The sequence below is a fragment of the Acinonyx jubatus genome, chromosome A2 (genome assembly GCF_027475565.1).
Source record: "Acinonyx jubatus isolate Ajub_Pintada_27869175 chromosome A2, VMU_Ajub_asm_v1.0, whole genome shotgun sequence".
Taxonomy (NCBI): Eukaryota; Metazoa; Chordata; class Mammalia; order Carnivora; family Felidae; genus Acinonyx; species Acinonyx jubatus.
Window position 1 is genome coordinate 33,081,093 of NC_069383.1, and position 19,435 is coordinate 33,100,527.

At 36.9% G+C, this 19,435-nt stretch overlaps 1 protein-coding gene across 3 annotated transcripts in view; it reads right to left on the bottom strand.

Moving 5' to 3' along the window:
• The window catches only part of CFTR (CF transmembrane conductance regulator), a 185,811-nt gene that overhangs the window by 165,773 nt on the left and 603 nt on the right, over nt 1-19,435 (bottom strand). The window lies entirely within an intron of this gene.

Here is a 19,435-nt window from a genome sequence, read left to right on the forward strand (position 1 = left end):
AAAGAGACAGCACAAATGGAGGAGGGGCAGAGAAAGAATCTCAAGTAGGCTCTGCCCTGTCAGCTCAGAGCCCAATGTGGGGCTCGAACTCATGAACAGTGAGATCATGACCTGAGCTGAAATCAAGAGTCAGACACTTAAGTGACTGAGCCACCTGGGCGCTCCATGATGAAAGTATTTTAAAGTTGATAGTGACAGTTCCACATCTCTTCCAAAATCATTGAACTGAATACTTTAAATAGGAAAACTGGTATGTGAATTAGATCTCAATAAAGCTGGTTATTAAGAAAAACAGCATACAGAAATTTTTCAGGGTTGATTTTGAAAAGTTTTACCACATTTTATTTTTACCCCTAGAATGCATGAAATGCAAGTCCTTATTATGGTGACTTTGACACTGTAAGACCTTTCAAATAAGGGTGTGCCTGGATGGCTACCGCAAGTGACCATGAGAGGATATAAGGATTGGTCACATGCATCATAAGTTGTGCAAATTGCGTTGTGAAAAAGCTACCATGGCAATAGTAATGCAAAGAAACTGAGGAATGGGCACCACTGATGAAAAACCTCTTATACCAGTTCTACTAATTCACTCCCATGACTTGGATTTCAGGGACTTGAGCAATTGAGAGACAAGCAAGGCTACAAAAATTCCTACCCATCTTGAAAGAGAAGAAACAAAGCATTGTGATTTATAGCCTCTGCCCATGTGCTTTTGAAAAGCAGCCTCAGAGTGGTATTCCAGGGGTCTCATTTAATTTTATTCTATCTGGACATGAAGCCACTAAAAAAAGCCACAAAATTTATCATTGCTGGAACTAGTGGCTAGAAAGATGGGATGATTAACTGCCCTATAAAATTGCAGTATCCTGTATAAGTTCACTTTTAGGAGCTCTTTACTGAGAAAGACAAGTCATACCAATGCTCTCTCATTTCTGGGTTTTATTTCCATTGGCAATAAGAAATGTATTTGAAACCAAGAAAATAAGGAAGCAGGGAAATGTATTGGCCTTAAGATTTTACGGTAGAAATGCCACTGGGTCACTGGCTGGCATTTGTAAAAGCTTACAGAGAGAAACTTATATGACTGTCAGAACCTCACCACTATTACTGTTATTTTAGACAATCGCATTCTGGAGAACAGAGCAGAAAAGTGGTTCCATGCCCAGTGGGAGCTGAGAAGGAAAGAAGGAAAACAAGTTATCTCTTCTTATTTCTAAGGTACGAACAAAACATACTTCACATGAATGGTATATTAAGGATATCACCCACATGATGATATATTGATTTAACTTTGCTGGTATTTGTTTTATAATCATCCCATTTATCTGGTATTCCCTCCCTTTTTCTAGAACCCTGAATCTTTCATTGAAGCTCTTTGTTCACCTAGTTTGTTAGGACACCATGACTAGGAACCAAAATAAACAGTCTCTAATGAGCTTCTCCATTCTTCAGCCATAAAATATCCACATCCTTTCCAAGCCCTGGTTTTCACGCTAGAGTCAACTCAACATCTGGAATCAAAGGTATTTGATTTCTCTCTGTTAAAGTGTTTCTCACAGGCGTGGAGATGACACACCTCTCCTGAGGCAGTAACCCTCTGAGAGGCTTTGGGCTGTGGAGTCAGGAATCTGTTTGGTACAAGCTGCCATAGGCAAAGCACAAGCTAATTCTCATGATCTCCAACACGCAAATCACTTAATGATCTCTCACGATGTGTACAAAAAATATCACTACTCATTAAATCCTCTCTGACACATGCTTGTAACTTACTGCCTTGAAGCAACTTTTCCCAAAATTAAAAAAAAAAAAAAAAGTGTGATTCCAACCAACACGGTTTATTTGAAGATGTTTATTTATCTATTTTGCTTGATAGATGGAATGGTAAAATGGAGGTTGGAGGTGACCTTGAAAATGTTCGAAGATAAAGATTAAGAACTAATACTCCCAGGGTGATACAGAATCATGCTGCATCAGGAAGACAAAGTTGATGCTTTTTTAAAGTCAGTCATGATAAAGTTGGTCTCTAGGGTGCTGCTTGTAACCAATTAACCAGATAAATGGTCAGTCAAATCTTAAAATGCTTCTCATTTATCTTAACCTTCTCTTTAACTTGCTTATGTTGTCTGCTCTGTTACACTGCTATACTACTGTTACTCATGATTACTTCTCAGAATGATTCAAAGAGCAGCATGGCATTGGATTCAGACTTCCCAGCTTTGGATGATTTCCCATCTTAAAACTGTATGTGGAATTTGGCTATTGGTGGCATTTTAACCTGTTTTAATCTTCTGTTGCTATTATTTCACCCTTAGAAAGAAAATTGCAAATTATAGCATTGAGAGGAAATTTAATATTTTCTTCTCCCTTTTGGTGTCACATTGCATGACTCAAGATTTAAGTTTCATATATATATAGATACATATTTTTTTTTTTGAGAGAGAGAGAGAGAGACAGAGACAGAGAGCAAGCAGAGGAGGGGCAGAGAGAGAGAGGGAGACACAGAATCCAAAGCAGACTCCAGGCTCTGAGCTATCAGCACAGAGCCTGATGCGGAGTTCAAACCCACAAATCTCAAGATCATGACCTGAGCCAAAGTCGGTCGCTTAACCGACTGAGCCACCCAGGCGCCCCAAGATTTAAGTTTCAGATCCTGTTCCGAAGGTTGTGGATGCTATTTTTCATTTTCGTGGAGCTCTGATGCTACTGGTAGGGACTCTGACAATAAAACTCCCGAGAGGTGAAGGGAGAAGGAAAGGTGGCTGGCTGAATCTTTCCCTGCTGTGAATCCCAGAAAAAGGGAGCATGACAGAGGCAGGACATGGAGATAACCAGTGGTTCAAGGTTGACCAAGGAAATAAAACGCTACTGTAAGAACCTTACTTTAAATCCCCTTCACTTATTATTTACATCTTTTTTTTTTTTCATATAAGCAACATGTGGGTAAAGGTCCATAAACATTATAAGTAGCTTTTAACCCCCCAAGAGTAAAACACACAATAATAGAGGACTGAATTACTAACTGATCCTAATAAGCAATTTAAGAGTTCAAAATGGTCACCTTTACAATCAGGTCATTAAAAACAGAAATCATAAACACAAATCATGGTAGTTTAGTGAAAATCATTTTTATAAAGGCACTTACGAATTACCGTGATCTTAAAATGTCACGCTCTCTTGCTTCCATACACACTTTAGGAAAATGAACTTGAAAGGAAATATTGAGCCAGATTCTCCTTCTTTTGAACTCAGCAGGAGTTCCCACTGGATGAAACCATTGGTAATTAGGGGGGCTCTTAATTTTTAAAAGGATTCTCCCTGTCTCATCACTTAGCAGGGCTTTTTTTTTGCGGGGGGGGGGGGGGGTGGGCGGGTTGTACCAATACCAACTAAGTACCAGGTCACCCTGAAGAAAAATTAATAAATTCCTTGAAATAAAATCTGACTTCTATTCCCAAGAAACCTGAAATGCACTGAAATAGTTTCATATAAATTATGTATATGTGAGCCTCTCTGCAACCTAGGTTTAATTTCCCTCCTGTGTGCTCCATTCTCACCTGTGTTTCTTCCACCTGAGCCATAGCCACAACTTGTCTATTTACTTGTCTGCCAATCCCTCACATCTCCAAACATACTTGACTTAAGCTCCATGAGGGCAAACACCTTTATAGATTCTTTATTTTACTGAGGTATCCCTCCTCCTGCTCCTATTGTACAGCATGGCACATAACTGTCACTCAATTATTTTCAAAATTGTTAAACTAATGTTACCACATGATGCTTTGTTTGCTAGTTTGTTTTCCTTATAAGATTAACTTCTTGATCAATGTAAGTGTAATATAAATCTTTGTATCTCCATTGTCTTCTCCAATGTTTAGGACTGGCCCAAAAAACTGAATAATGTGTTAACTACTCAAACTTTGTATATTTTTAGCCCATGTGATACTATTGCAAATACATGTTGCTCGGCCAATACTCCTGTTCAAATGTATTAAAAGCCAAAAACAGAGTCAAAACGTTTTTCAAGTCTATGGTAAATGTAATGCAAATGTCAAGGTGACTGTGCCCTCATATGATATAACTCACATATTAGGGTTTGCTCAAGGACCATTCTTTAATAACAGTTCTGAGTCATAACTTAAAGCCAATAATACTAAAGTTTCTAGCCAAGATTATTTAATTCTCCTCAATAAGATATTTTCATATTTAACACCCTTCATTACCAAAACATTCTTCCAAATGTCTGACCTTCATTCTATTTATTGGAGATGTGCCAAAATTTTATATATGGAAAGTCATTCTTTGTTATGGTCCTTTTTATTTCACCCTCCTTGACGATTCCCATATCATGTCACTTGACATCTTCCACATTGTCTCCATGTCATTTTACATACACTATAGATGAGATACACATAGCTTTTTAAAAGGTTCATAAACTAGTATAACTCCTTATATGTACTATATTTTACAGTCTCAAATTGCTTCTATAGTTCATTCTGTTTCTGAACACTGTTACTATTAGGAATTGAATTGTATTCCCCCCCTCCAAAAAAAGATGTTTGAGTCTTAACTCCCAGTACCTCTGAATATGATTTTATTTGGTGATAGGATCTTTACAGAGCTGATCATGTTAAAATTAGTTCATTTAGAGTGAGCCCTAACCCAATATGATTGGTGTCCTTATTTTAAAAAGGATGTTTGGACATAGAGACAGGCATCCTGAGAGAATGCCATGTGAAGATGAGGGCACAGATCAAAGTGAGCATCTCCAAGTCAAAGAGTGTCAAAGAGTGCCAGAAAATCACCAGAAGCAGGGGGAGGGGTATGGAACAGATTCTCCCTCACAGCCTCAGAAGAAACCAAACTTGCTGACACATGGATCTCAGACTTCTAGAATTCACAACTGTAAGACAAGAAATGTCTGTTATTTAAGCCACCCAGTTTTTGGTACTTTGTTACAGCAACCCTAGCAAACTAATACACTGGCACTCAGCAACAGAAAAACTCCATGTTAGGATGATGCATACAGAGGGTCACTGAACAAAGATGATATCTGAGGATTTAAGATAAGGTTAAAAGTTGAAGAAAAAAGCCAATGGCACAGCACAGGCTGCAGATGTGGAACTGGACAGGTGCATTTGGGGGAAGGTGATCTCCATAATTCAGAGAAGATACTGGGCCTACTTCACAGAAGAGGAGGGTTAAATTTAGAGAAGAGGAATTCTTTTTAGAGCCTAGGGGTGAAGATGAAAAAATATCAGTATAATAATCATGCTAATAATCATACTAATGACAGTCTTTACCATTTACTAATAACCTATTCTATGTCTGGTATTACTTGCTGTTGTTTAATACATGGAAAGTACTTATGTGTTAACTTAGAGTGTGTTTTTGATGAGATTTATATTTAAATCATGAGCTTTGGGGAAGGCAGATTGTCCTCCGTAACACTGGTGGGTCTTGTCCAATCAGCTGAAGGCCCAAATAGAACAAAAGGCTGGCCTCCTGAAGCAAGAGAGAATTCTCCAGTGTACTGCCTTCAGAATAAAATGGGAACCTCAGCCCTCCTGGGTCTTCAGCTGCCAGCCCACCCTGAAGATTTTGCACGTGCCAGCCTTCATAATCACATGAGCCAATTCCTTATAATTTATTACACACACACACACACACACACACACACACACACACACACACACATATATCCTATTGGTCTGTTTCTCTGAGAACCCTAATACACATAATAAACATTCAATTCAATGAATGTTAGATATCATAATAATGCTGAACTGTGTTAAATGAGGATAACTGATTGTACTGATGAGCATAGGAATCATCATTGGAAGTTAAGTAAATTGCCCAAGATCACACTGTTAATAAGTCACAAAGTAAGGATTCCAGCCAGGTTTGTCTGATTCCAAAGTACATGCTTCTCCCACTATATATTGCCATCTAAGAGCTGACAATGAGGATTAGATACCAAGTAGAATGTGAGACTATCTTCTCAGAGTATAGAGTGGATGAACTAAGGAATTCAAGGAAGGTCAAGAACAACCACCTTGGGGGAAAAACTAGCTGAGTGGTTTTCAGACTGGCCCCACCATCTAGTATTCCCTAGAGATACTTCAAGGAGTTCACCAGCTTTTGATTTGAGATGTCAATATTTTTAATTGTTTTACTATTTTAAAAATAGGAACTAAAAACGTCACATATTTTCATATTATACTGTATTATATGACAATTTTAGCATACTGGATTCACCAAAACATTTTCCTGGACAGCCAAGCTAACTGACTTAGTGTCCACTCTATAGGAAAGGTTTCCCTGACATCTCTTTGCACACATTGAAAAATATTACAATCTGTCATTGGTTATTTCCACACTGCATAAGTGAGCATGTCACTGCAAACACATGTGGGCCAAGCTCAGTTAACAACTCACCACATCTCTGGCATACCTGCTCACACAAGGTATCATCCCAGAATAGAATTGTGCAATTTCCAGGGAATGATAACAGGCCACACAAGATATCATCGTGGTTTTATAATACTTTATTCTGCTTACACATCTATATGGTGACATTGATTATAAAATTCACCACTGAGGTGCCTGGGTGGCTCAGTTGGTTAAGCGTCCAATTCTTGGTTTCAGCTCAAGTCATGATCTCACAGTTCATGGGTCCAAGCCCTGCATCAGGCTCTGCACTGACAGCACAGAGCCTGCTTGGGATCCTCTCTCTCTCCCTCTCTCCCTGCCCCTTCCTTTCTCTCACTCTCTCAAAATAAATAAACAATTTTTTAAAAAACTCACCAATTTAGTACTAGCCTTCCCCAAAAAAGAAACACTACATTGAAATACAGTTTTTAAAGAAACTTTCAATATCATATACTTATTCAGACAATAACCTACCACTTTCTCCTTACTATCATAATTAAATTTTTCTTCTAACCCTTTGACATTCAGATCAAAAATATTCTTTTGACCCACTCTTGGCAAGTCACAGCTATGAAGAGGGTTACTGTGCCAAGCTGCATGCATAACGCCTTCACCTGTAGGACAGGCAGAATCATTTCAAGGCACAGTGATATGCTGACCTTGGACAACTTCTACTTTCATTAGAGTCTGGTTGACAAACTTCACACTAAATATTAACGGTTTCTTTCAAAACTAGATCACAGAGTAATCTTTCTCAAGAAACGTCAAGCAAGAAACTAAATTTAAGTTAACAGTCAACCCCGTGAGGGGCAACCAGTGCAAGTAATTCAATTGAGGTCACAGGAATATATACCTTCAATATATTGCTGAGTTTCCATACTACAATTCGTTCCTGAGCCTGATGGCTGACAAGCTTCCTTTGACATCAGTTATAAGAGGCATCTCAATTTCAGAAACATAACACTGTGAAAAAGGCAAACATAGAGGACCAAGAAAATACTGCATAAATGTTATGTAATCATTTTAGCCCTCATCTGGGTGTAAGAAGTTAACTATATCTTTGTACTTATGGAAGACTTCTTGTCTTCTATCATCACTTTTATTTGTATATATTGCAGTTCCAAGGAAGATTTCATTTGGAAATTGGGATTCACTAATGAAAGCATGTTTTAAAAAAAAAAAAACTGTGAAAACCACTGCAACTAGGAAAATCCAAAACTTGTATATATACAAAGTATCAAAACATCAACTCAAAGAACCATCTGACAGGTGATGCTACCTCTTCCTTCAGTCCTAAGGTACAGAATAAGAGTAAACATAGAGAAAAAGATGACAAAAATGATGAACATCTAAGAATTGGTGATCACAGCAGGATCCCACCTAGGGTAAATGGTGGTGAGGGGAACACTGAAGTCATTGAACCCAGAACACAGCTGAGGTCTAAAGTTGATAATAGGAAGAGTGGATGTAAAAACTCAACAGAAGGCCTGGAGCAGTAGGTTTAATGAAAAGGAAAATGACAGGAAGGTAGATTTGGAAAATGAGAAAAAAAAAAAGAAAAAAGAAAAGAAGGGTGATGGCTAGTACCTGGATGGAACAAATCAGGATAAGAAGCGCAGTCTGGTTTTGTACAACTGAGCTATTCCCATGTAACAATGGTTGGCTATTGGCATGCTTTTGGCTGACCACATCTTTCACTCTTCAACTGGACATTTAGAATTTTAAAGGCCTCATTAACCTAAGACAATGCCCTTTCCTCCCCCTCCCCATCCTCTTTTTCATTCCCTACTACCCCAAGGAGCTTGTCACATGGATCTAAACAAAGCATCTGTGGAAAGGCATGTTTCTGGCACTTCCAAGAAGAACAGAGTCTAATGCATTATTTAAATATTTTTATAATGCTTGTATCAAAAAATAATAAATTTCAGAGACAAGAAAATTAAGAAAATCTATTTTAAAAATTAAGTGAAATTATAGCATTCGCCAATTTCATTCTAGACTTTTGGATAGTGTGATGCACTGGTTAAGAGTAGCATTCTGGGGGCATCTGGGTGGCTCAGTTGGTTAAGCGTCAGACTTTGGCTCAGGTCATGATCTCATGGTTTGTGAATTTGAGTCCCGCATTGGGCTCTCAGCTCTCAGTGCAGAGCCGGCTTTGAATCTTCTGTTTCCCTCTCTCTCTGCCCCTCCCCTACTCGCACATCTCTTTCTCTCTCCCTCTCAAAAAAACAAACAAACAAACATTAAAAATAAATGTAAAAAAAAAAAAAGAGTAGAGTTCTGGATTTAGACCAATATAAATACACATCTTGACTTCACAGTAATTAGCTTAGTAATAGCTAGGTGACCTTGCATAAACTCTTTACAATCTTTCTAAACCACTTATTTCTTACAAGTAGAATCTGTTTAGAATTGAAGAGTTCACTGAGGTAATACAGGCAATCCCTGGTACATGGAAAGTGCTCAGTAAATGTCAGGAGGTACTGGAAGACAAAACTACAGATTTCAGGAATTATAGAAGAGGAAATTCTGAATTCTGTGACACATTAAACTATGTGTTTCTATTGTTAATTTACTGAAAAATATGGTGAACTTTCAAAATTCCCTTCCTTGGACACTAAGGTTGAAAAAGAGGAATGTTGGGAGAGAGAAGGTTCATAGCACTGGGAGAAGATGGAATCACTTCCATATCCCCCATTGTAGGATTATGTGGTGGAATCTATCATTTGTCCTCAACTCTAGTTTTTGTTGTTTTATTTTTTTTTCTTTTACTAAGGTTGAGAAGCAGTAGTTGGGCCATTTAAACCCATTTTCCTAAGACTGACATAATGGTTTACAGACTTCAATAGGCAAAAAGAGTCACCTGGAATGTTGAAAAAAAATGAGGTTGCCCCCTCCCACGGATTTTGACTTAGTAGGGATGGAGTGGGATCTAGGAATCTAGGAATCTGCATATTTGATGTGATATATATATATATATATAATTTAATAAATTAATAATTAATTTAATAATACATCAATCTTTTTTAAAGCAGGTAGTTGGCAGACCATAGTTTCAGATGTACCTCCCGAAAGCTATAGAAATACTGTTAATGATGAAGAGCCTCCTCATTTTGAGAACATATGTATTTAGCTGAACAATTTATTTATCCTGTTCTAGTTACATTTCCCTTTCAACAGAATAACTAAACTTTGATCAAATTTTCAGAAGCAGATTTGGTGGCTCATTGTGTTTTCATAATAATAATTTATACATATCTACTAATCCCAAAATTTGACTCTACTCTGCAGTAATAGGGGTTGGAGTGACAGAGCGCGACTTGGTAAAAACATGAGTTGTGTTGCTACCCTTAGCAACAGCAAAAACAATTGAATCAGAGTTCAAAAAATTGCCAAGTTAACACCTCAACGGATCCAAAGACTCTGCTCAAGGATTAAATCCAATATACATTTCTAAATGTAATCATCTTATCTTTATATCTCACAGGAAATATTTTTAAAAATTTTAAAGAACACATCAAACACGTCAAACAAATTATATTGTTGACTTTATTTTATTATGTAAGATGATCCTTATTCAGTCAATTTTATAAATCAATAAAAAGCTTAAGTTCCCTTCATTGCATCATGGCCTTGGTGCTCTAAAGTGAAAAAAATTATCAATAAAAATATTAACATGAAAATTCTAATACAAGAAGAATAGTTAGAATGTATAATAAGTTTTGATATATGTTCTAAGTTTTCAAAGTACCATATTCCTGGGACACTCTAGACACTCAATATTTATGTCAAATAAATGCATGCATTTGTGCATGAATGACTGAAAATCACGTATGTATTTTAAATTTACCACTTTTACATTAATGAGTTCACTTCATAGTTGATTGTCTTTCTAGCTAATAAAATTCCATTACATGAAATGTATTCTAATGCTATTGTGATGGCTACCTCTGATCTTTAATTTCATCAGTTTTATAAACTCTTTAATATGTGAATAAAATTTTAGATCTCAGTGTAGGTGTGTGTACATATGTATATATTTTTTACTTAAATTCCAGTTAGCATACAATGTAATATTAGTTTCAAGTGTACAATATAGTGATCCAACACTTCCATACATCAGTTAGTCATTGCTCATCAGGACAAGTACACTCCTTAGTCCCCATCACCTATTTAACCCATCCCTCCACAACCTCGCCTCTGGTAAGAGTCTGTTTCTTGAACGGTCTCTCTCTTTTTGTGTGTGTATATATATATAATGCTCTGAATATATAATGCTCTGAATGTAAATACCTAATGTCTGTTTTAATGATGTTGGTCCCAATGGACTCCATAATCAAATTGTTATGGGGGATTTATTTGCTTTATGCCCTTTTGTTCACAGTGCATATATACAAGCTAAACATTGACTTTTATCAATAAAAGAGAGTAGCCCTATTATATATTAAGTGAAAGGGGTAGAAACAAGGCTAATGTGAGTTTTTAGAAGCCAACCCTATCTTTGAGTTGAAAGGTATACGTGCTTTTTGGTAATACATATTTCATCAGCCTACTTATTATTTTATTAAAAAAATGTATTCAGAGGTCCAAGACTTAAATGAATTAAAGGCCCTTTTTAAAAAAAAAGACTAAATTGCAATACATACAATTAGGAAGAAACTTTGGAAATAATCATTTTAATAACCCGGTTTAAAATTTAACTATCAGGGACCCTGAATACTAACATAAGATATGAAGAGAAAAATATTTTGAAGGAAAAGTCTATCTATGGCAAAGTTGGTTATTGTTGATCTTCTGAAGAAAAATGCTACTATACTAAGCTGGAATCTTTCCATAAAGTCCTGTAAACTACACAAGAAAGAAACAGATCTTCCTATTTTATATTATACTTCAGAACACATGGACTTGATAAAACTAATATTTTTATTCAAAATTAGACATTTTATCTTCAGAATACCAAAGTTTAAGTTCCATATCTACAAGTTTTTATATTTCCATCAAAAATCACATTTTAGCACTATATCCTTAAACTGAATTAGTCAAGTTTTAGTCAATTCAACAAGTATATTTTAAGGGCCTATTTATTATGCCAGGGAGTCAGACAGGTGCTTGGCACCAAAAAAATGGGTAAGAGCCTCGGCCTTGAAGGACACATCAAAAGATGCATATGCAAACAGGAAGAAGAAATGGTCAATAGATTCCTAGAAGACAAAATAATTCTGAGAAATTAACTAACAGCTGTTAAGCTAATATTTTCCTCTTCTGAAAAGTCCATTTTGCATGTTTGTTTCACTTTTTAAAATTACTAAATTACTGAATAACAATAATGTTAATCACATATGAACCTTGAAAACATTTTCTAGATCTTTGAGTAATTTTAAAGCTGTATATTTTGAAGCTTATTGCAATTGACTTTTTTTAAAAAGAATATTTTGTGATGTGAAAACTATATGAAATTCAAATTTCAGTGCCCATAAATAAAGTTTTATAGAAACACAGCCATACCCATTTGTTTGCATATTGTCTCTGGTTACTTTCCCACACAATGGCAGAACCACACGGCCCACAGCGTTGAAAACTTACTATCTGGCCTTTTACAGAAAAAGTTTGCCAAACCCTGATCTAATGTACAGCAATGAACTTTGGTTGAAAAAGTAAAGCTTTGTTATTGTAGCTTTATTTTCCAGAATTCCCAAAGATGTTTTAAGATGAACAAAATGTGCAAATAAGCTTTCTATAAAGTTTCTCCGGGATGCTGCCTCTAGAAGTAGGACTGCTAACCCCCACTAGCAGGGGCTTCCTTTTCTTGTTCCCACAACCAACACTGGGCTCTAAAGTCTGGCCTCGAACTCCTTCTAAACACAGCTGTCAGGCCTCTGGGATTCTGCCCTTTTGGCTTAATTTTCACATGTTGATCTGACAGGCACCAGATTAAATTTTGTGGGGCCCTCTCTTAAGTTAAGAACTTCAAGTTTAGAACATCACTAGGCATTTGGGGGGGTGGGTGTGAATTTAGTGGAAGCTCAGTAGCAGTATTAGGAAAGAGAGCTCTGTGTGTTTTAACAGACTCAAAGTTTTAACCTGAAACAATGATACCTAATCTTTTCCAGAGTAATGGGAATCTTTTATTAACACACACACAAAAATATTTCATGATAGTAGGTGTGCTCTTATTTATTTCATCACTGCAGATAATATCTGAAGCCCCAGCAGATTTTCATACCTCCTTCTTGAATGTCTAGGATCACAGAAATCAGATGTGTAAAAACTACTGCAAAAGGAGTGAAGTTTGAGTGGAGTGGGGTGAGAGCACTTCAGACGTCATTGGTGGGTTTGGAGGGGGCAGGGTAGTAGGAGAGTTTTAAGTAGAATTTCTTTTTTTTTTTTAATGTTTATTTATTTATTTTGAGAGAGAGAGTGCTCACACACACACACACGAGCACGGGAGGGGCAGAGAGAGGGAGAAAGAGAATCCTAAGCATGTGCTATTAGCGTAGAGCCTGATGCAGGGCTTCATCCTACACCCTGGGATCATGACCTCAGCTGAAATCAAGAGTCCAATGCTCAACCGAGTGAGCCACCTGGTACCCCTAGAATTTCTAAGTAGATCTTAACTTGTGCGTTTCCATAACACAGCTACTTACTCCTGACACACTCTCGAGGGGACTCCACAGCACAATAAAGCCAAACAAGCAGCCACTTCAAATCCTTCCCTGGATACCACCCTGGACTTTACTGAACAGCGTGAGGGCAGTATTTATCATTCTGTCACCTGAGACATCTTAATCTTGCTTACCTCAAGCTGGAAAACACTTTTAATATATTTTCAAATAACTATATTACCTGGTCTTGAGCTGTATGCATCATTTCCTTTTTAACCTTAAAAAGAAGCCTAGGGTCCACTTGGCCTCCACCCCGACCCCAAGCCTTCTCCAAATCAATCTCATCCACAATCGTCATCATCACGCACCAAATGTCTTTCAAATCCATGTTTCTATCCCTAGAGCTCACCATTTCCTTGGCAAAACTGCAACAACTTTTTACTAGTCATGTCACTCCTCTGCTTGAAATCCATGGCTTTTCACTTCCAATATGATAAAACCCAAACAAAGCTCACCAAGCCCCTTAGAACCAGGCCCTTGCTAGAGTTTCAAGACCCATCTCCCACAAATCTGTCACAAGTTATGCTCCAGTCACAGGGAATGTTTCCGTATTCTTTGAAGGTGTCTTGCTCACTCTTGCTGCCAGTCCTCTACAAGGTCTGCTGCTTCTGTGTTTACATTTTTCCTAACCCATCCCCACCCTCCCTGGATAATCTTGTTTAGGTGTCAATTCAAGAATCACTTCTCTAAGTGACTTCCTTAACCAGCTTTAGACTGGATTAGATGCCCCATAGAGTGTTTCTATAAGCCCTTGAGACTCTGGGTTTCAGAGATTTCATTCCACAAAGGCAGCACCAATTTCTTTCTTGTCCATCTCAACTTTATTAATGCCCTGTGTAGAATACACCGGATGGTGAATCAATGAATTAGGGCATTCTCCAAGCTCTCTTGAATCATGACCTTCAAAGAAGTACTGATTCAACTCCTTGAGGCAAACTATGGGAGATTTCTCTAATCATATCAGAGTAAAGCTCAGTTTCAGGGCTGAGAATCCTAACAATAAGATCTTTAAATCATTACTTTATCTCACGAGCAAAGAACTAGCAAGCAGGGTTCCCCCAGAAAGGCTAAATCCTGGCCATAAAGGGACACAAGAAAAATCTGACAGAATTAATTGTTCTGAGTGTTAAAACTCTATCCACAGCCCTGTTTTCATTGACCCCTTTTTATGAGAATGATGGTGCATTACAAGACTACCGAATATCTTCAATCTGTAGTTAATTTGTAAGTCTCCAAGGTTGATCACTGTGAAATCATTATCATCACAAAGAACTATCTATTGGCGTGCCTGGGTGGCTCAGTCAGTTGGGCGTCTGACTTCAGCTCAGGTCATGATCTTGCAGTTTGTGACTTGGAGCCCCGCATGCTGACAGTTCAGAGCCTGGAGCCTGCTTCAGATCTGTCTCCCTTTCTCTCTGTGCCCCTCCCCAGCACGTGCACATGCGCTCGCTCTCTCTCTCTCTCTCTCTCTCTCTCTCTCTCTCTCAAAAATGAATAAATGTTAACAATTTTTTTAAAAAAGAACTATTTATTAAACCACTACATGCAAGAGTCTTAAAATGGTCTGAACGCTATATTAAACGACTCATGGAAGGCCCTGACATCCAGGACTTTCCAATTTGAAATAGTCACTGATGTTAAAAGACAGTAATAAGCTAATAGAGCTGCAAAGAGAATAGCAAGCTTGACAAGCCTTGCCACTTGGAAACAGCTGTGAAAGTCAAATCTTTCAGAGCTCTAGAAGAAATACATTCATTCCCCACACCAAGCAATCTAACTGAATTTTTACAGGTTTCTTGCTACAAGAAGCCTGAGCTCCTTTCTCACACAAAGCTCAATAGTAAAGGCACTTTGTAATGCTAATTTCCCTCTTAAACAACTACCAGGTAAATTTGTCAGAGCTGATGAGAAACACCTGAAATAGTAATGTTTTGCTCTGTGATAAGGCACCCAATGTATTTTACAAATTAAACATTCAGTCAGGGTCCATGATCAGACTCCATCATTATCTGTTTTCCCCCCTTGACCTCATTGCATCTCAGGGATTTTGTTCCAGGGAAGTGCTCTACACAGATGCGTCAGGAATCAGTGGAATCAAAATTGCCAAAATTGCTGCTGAGTCAGAGGTGTTTTTAAAAATATGACAAACAACATATAGCTGCATGCTAAACGGTTAACACCCTTCCCCGACGGTTTTGCAATCCTATACTTATATCATAGCTGTATCACACTGAAATTACAGGTTCCTGTGAGACAACACTAGCAGTAATAATACATGTTAGAATGGGGCTCATTTACGGGTCTTTTAAACAAGTTTGAACATTTATACCTTGAATATTATCTTACTAAGTCCTACTTCCTCCCACAAAACATAAATGTAAAACTGAAAAAACATGATTTCCCTAGTGTATTAGTTGGCTCTGAGGGATATTTTGGTTGTCACATCAAACATAAAATATTGATGAAGGAGTTAAGAAAAATAGACTCCACTTCTCTCTTTAACAAAGAATTGAACATTAAAGCTACACCATCTCCTATGTGTTATGTGTGTAAGAATACTCTTAGAGTGCCAATAATTTGAACTAGCATACAAAAACTATTGAAATACACTTCAAAACCAAGGAGGAATTTTTAAACTAGCAAAATTAACTAAAAGAAACTTGAATTGTATATATATATATATATATATGTTTTATATGTTAAAATACATATAATTACAATTTTGGTCCTATCATGCAAAAGAGACACTTTGAGAATTCCGAAAGTTAAACAAATCAAAATTGACACATATCCCAGGTTGGAAAATCTGAACTGTATCATAAAACATGATCAGCAAAAGGTGTTTGGATACAAAGGAAGATTAAGTGTAGGGAGTCAACATTTGTCAGTGTTCAGGCAACAGTGTCCAAGAGAAAGGGGCCTCTCTGTTCCAACAGTGTTCTCCTTCAGTTCCTACAGGAGACAAAGCCAAGAAAGTACATGGGAACCCCGGGTTGTCCTCCCTGGATGACATCTGTGGACTGACTAAATGGGCTCATGTCATTCAGGCCTTCATGGCAGATGTACAACTCAACAGAAATTGTGCATCTCATATTGGCCTTTGTTTCATGCATTCACTTCTTTCGGTTCAAATAGTTAGTCTAAGCTTTGTCTGAGAGGCAAACCTGAGATAATGCATGTGTATTGAGCAGGATAGGACTAGACCTCTGTTTGAGCGGCCAACTGGTCTCTCTTGGTAGCAGTTCTATGAATACCCACCAACAAAATGCAAAAATATTTATGACTGCCATAACTTTAGATTCCCTTCTGCCTTACAAACAAGTAATGAAATGTAAATATAAAATCACTTGTAATGGATTTTTTTACAATGTGCTATAATTTATGTAATCAAACAAGTATGGTCCTCTTCAAAACTGTCATCTTTATGGTTCTTTCATTATAAACTTATTATAATTATGCTTCTGTTGCTCAAAGCACTTAATGTCTTTAAGTCTTGCAATACATATTTAAAAAAAATTTTTTAATGTTTATTTTTGAGACAGAGGGAGACAGAGCATGAGTGGGGGAGGGGCAGAGAGAGAGGGAAAAACAGAATCTGAAACAGGCTCCAGGCTCTGAGCTGTCAGCACAGAGCCCAACGCGGGGCTTGAACCCATGAACCATGAGATCGTGACCTGAGCCGAAGTCGACGCTTAACCAACTGAGCCACCCAGGCGCCCCTGCAATACATATTTTTGAATGATACCTAAATGTAAGTAGCACTTGGCTGTTAACAAAGCAAATTATGATGAAGAATCTATACTTCCAGGGTGGACTTGATTTTGAGATATAGTCAAGTCATTGACAAGCATGTTCAAGTGAGCAGTGTGGGTAATAGAACTATTAACCTAATGGAAGCTATGACTAGAAATAATGGCTAAAAAGTAATGAAGCTACTATATACTCATGAGAAGAAACTTGTATTGCTGTTTTTAACGGTAATTTCATAAAAAGAATCCAAAAGTATTTTGATCAATGGCAGAATGTTTAGAATTCAAGAGCTTGGTTTTCACTGGTAGCTATTTTGATTCACCACACCCATTCTAAAACATAAATTATAGTTCATTTGTTTAAAAACCTCTTATAAATTTGTGTTTAATTGTTACAAAAGTATCTTAAATGATCTTATTATTAACCTGAGACTTATGTAATTCTTGGCCTTCAATCCTAACATTACTGTATTTACTCTTTGGTCTTATTTGAGACTTCTCTGTGGAGTTTATCAGGAGCCCCACTCAGTTTCGTAAGAATCTGTGGCATTGTACACTTGGATTCTGTGGGGCTCTGACAATTCCTCAAGCATAGATCTAGACGCCTGGTATGGATGCCATGACTAAAATTCAAGATACTTAAGACATCAGATGTCTTTCACATTTTGTACTGGGTGTAAAGCCCATGCAAAATTAAGACAGTACTTAAATTTATCCCAAACTTTATTAGCTTCTTCAATAATAAAACCTAAACAATGAAAGATAAATTTAATATGATCTACAACCCAGACCATCATAACCTTACTTTGATGCTCTGAAAATGAAAGGATCATATTCAGAAAGTTACATTCTAAAACATTTAACAACCTTATGATATAAAAATATGATTTTTTCCACGTATATCTAATAAGGGCATGCTAGATGAGATTTTACCTAAATTAAATTTTCATCCAGGCCCATTCTTACAAAGTGTCACAAAGCTTTATTCAACAAAGCATTGAGGATCTTATATAAACAAAGTACTTGATATTGTAATGAATGTAAAAATATGATAATAGCTAAGCATGTACTGGGCTAAGCTCTTTACATGCATTTTCTCAACTGATTAACCCCTATAACATAGGTCCTATTTAGTCTCCAAGTTTTAAAGGTCAAGTCACACAAACACAAAGATGGTAAAGGACTTGCCTCCTGTCACACAGCAGAATCAAAACAATCTGAATCTAAAGCCTAACACCTTGATCACTAAACACTATTAGCTACCCCAATGCAGAAAATAAATTTCTTACTCTTTCAGAATTAAAACTGAGAAGAAAGTTTATAAATCACTGCTATTCTAGGTGATTGTCAGTTCCTATAAATAGTAGGAACTTAACTTTTTAAAACACACCTCTTCTTAGAGTCATTTATTATGAAACAGTTTGGAGAACAGGAATGAGTATGCTCTTAACAATCTTAGTAGCCATTATAATACATTTTTTAAACAAATCAACCAGAGTTTTTTTTGAAACTATACTAAAATTTATAAGATGATCAATTAAAAAAAATACTTTGTAGATCAAGTGATCTAATTTAAATCAACAATGTGCTAATTAAAAGTTCCTTAGTACCTAGAAGCATCCAAAGGATATTTATTTTTCTGAAAACTGCATTTTTAGACTGATTGGCACTTACGTTGCTCAATATGCTCTACTAAAAAGTCTACAGTTTATGTCAAGTAGCATTCTGATTTTGTAAGTAGTAGGAAAATAAATCCTACTTTTTATAGATGGAGTAACAAAAGATGCTGAAAACATAAATACAGAAGGTACTTCTAAAGAGTAAAGTCCTTCTTTCCTGCCCACAGGAAGGTGCTTTACTTCAATGGCCAATGGCCTTTCCTTAGCATGTGAGCTCCATGCTTACCGCACATGCAGAGAATAAAACATAGAAAGATATGAAAGCTCCTTTCCCACACACACATATGGGCATATTTATATTTGGCTTTTCTGATACCTAAGTATGCTGATTCATTGGATAAGTATGAGTCAAGTAATATTCCGCGAGAGCTGTACCTATTCATTCATTCACACAGGATAACAGGAACAAAGTAGACACGGTATCCAAAGAACACTTCAAATTTAAAATGCTACATCTAATTACACTTTGCCTAAGACTCTGAACTTAGACTCTGTTTTTAAAAATATCACTAGACGAAGTTTGCAAGCTTTTATGGCTCATCACTTGCCAAGTAGGATAAATGTATAATTTATTACACGTCAGTTGGGTATAACTTCAGTATCTAGTCCCATGGCTTCACTTTTTCGTGATAATTCTAACACCCCCCCCCCCTTTAAAAATGTATAACTTGTAGAATTGACTTTTTAAAGAAAGATACTTCAAAGAATTTGCCTTCATCCTTAAAAGAATAATGGAATTGTGGCAAATACTTGTTAGACTTATTCAGTATCATAACAATAAAAACCTGATTTAAGCTCATATCACCCACTTGACCCTTCTCCCCTAAAAAAAAAAAAAAGTTCAAATTTCAGTCAACGAATGTTTTCTGCGCACCTGCTATATGTAAACATGGCACTTGCAATATGTATGCTA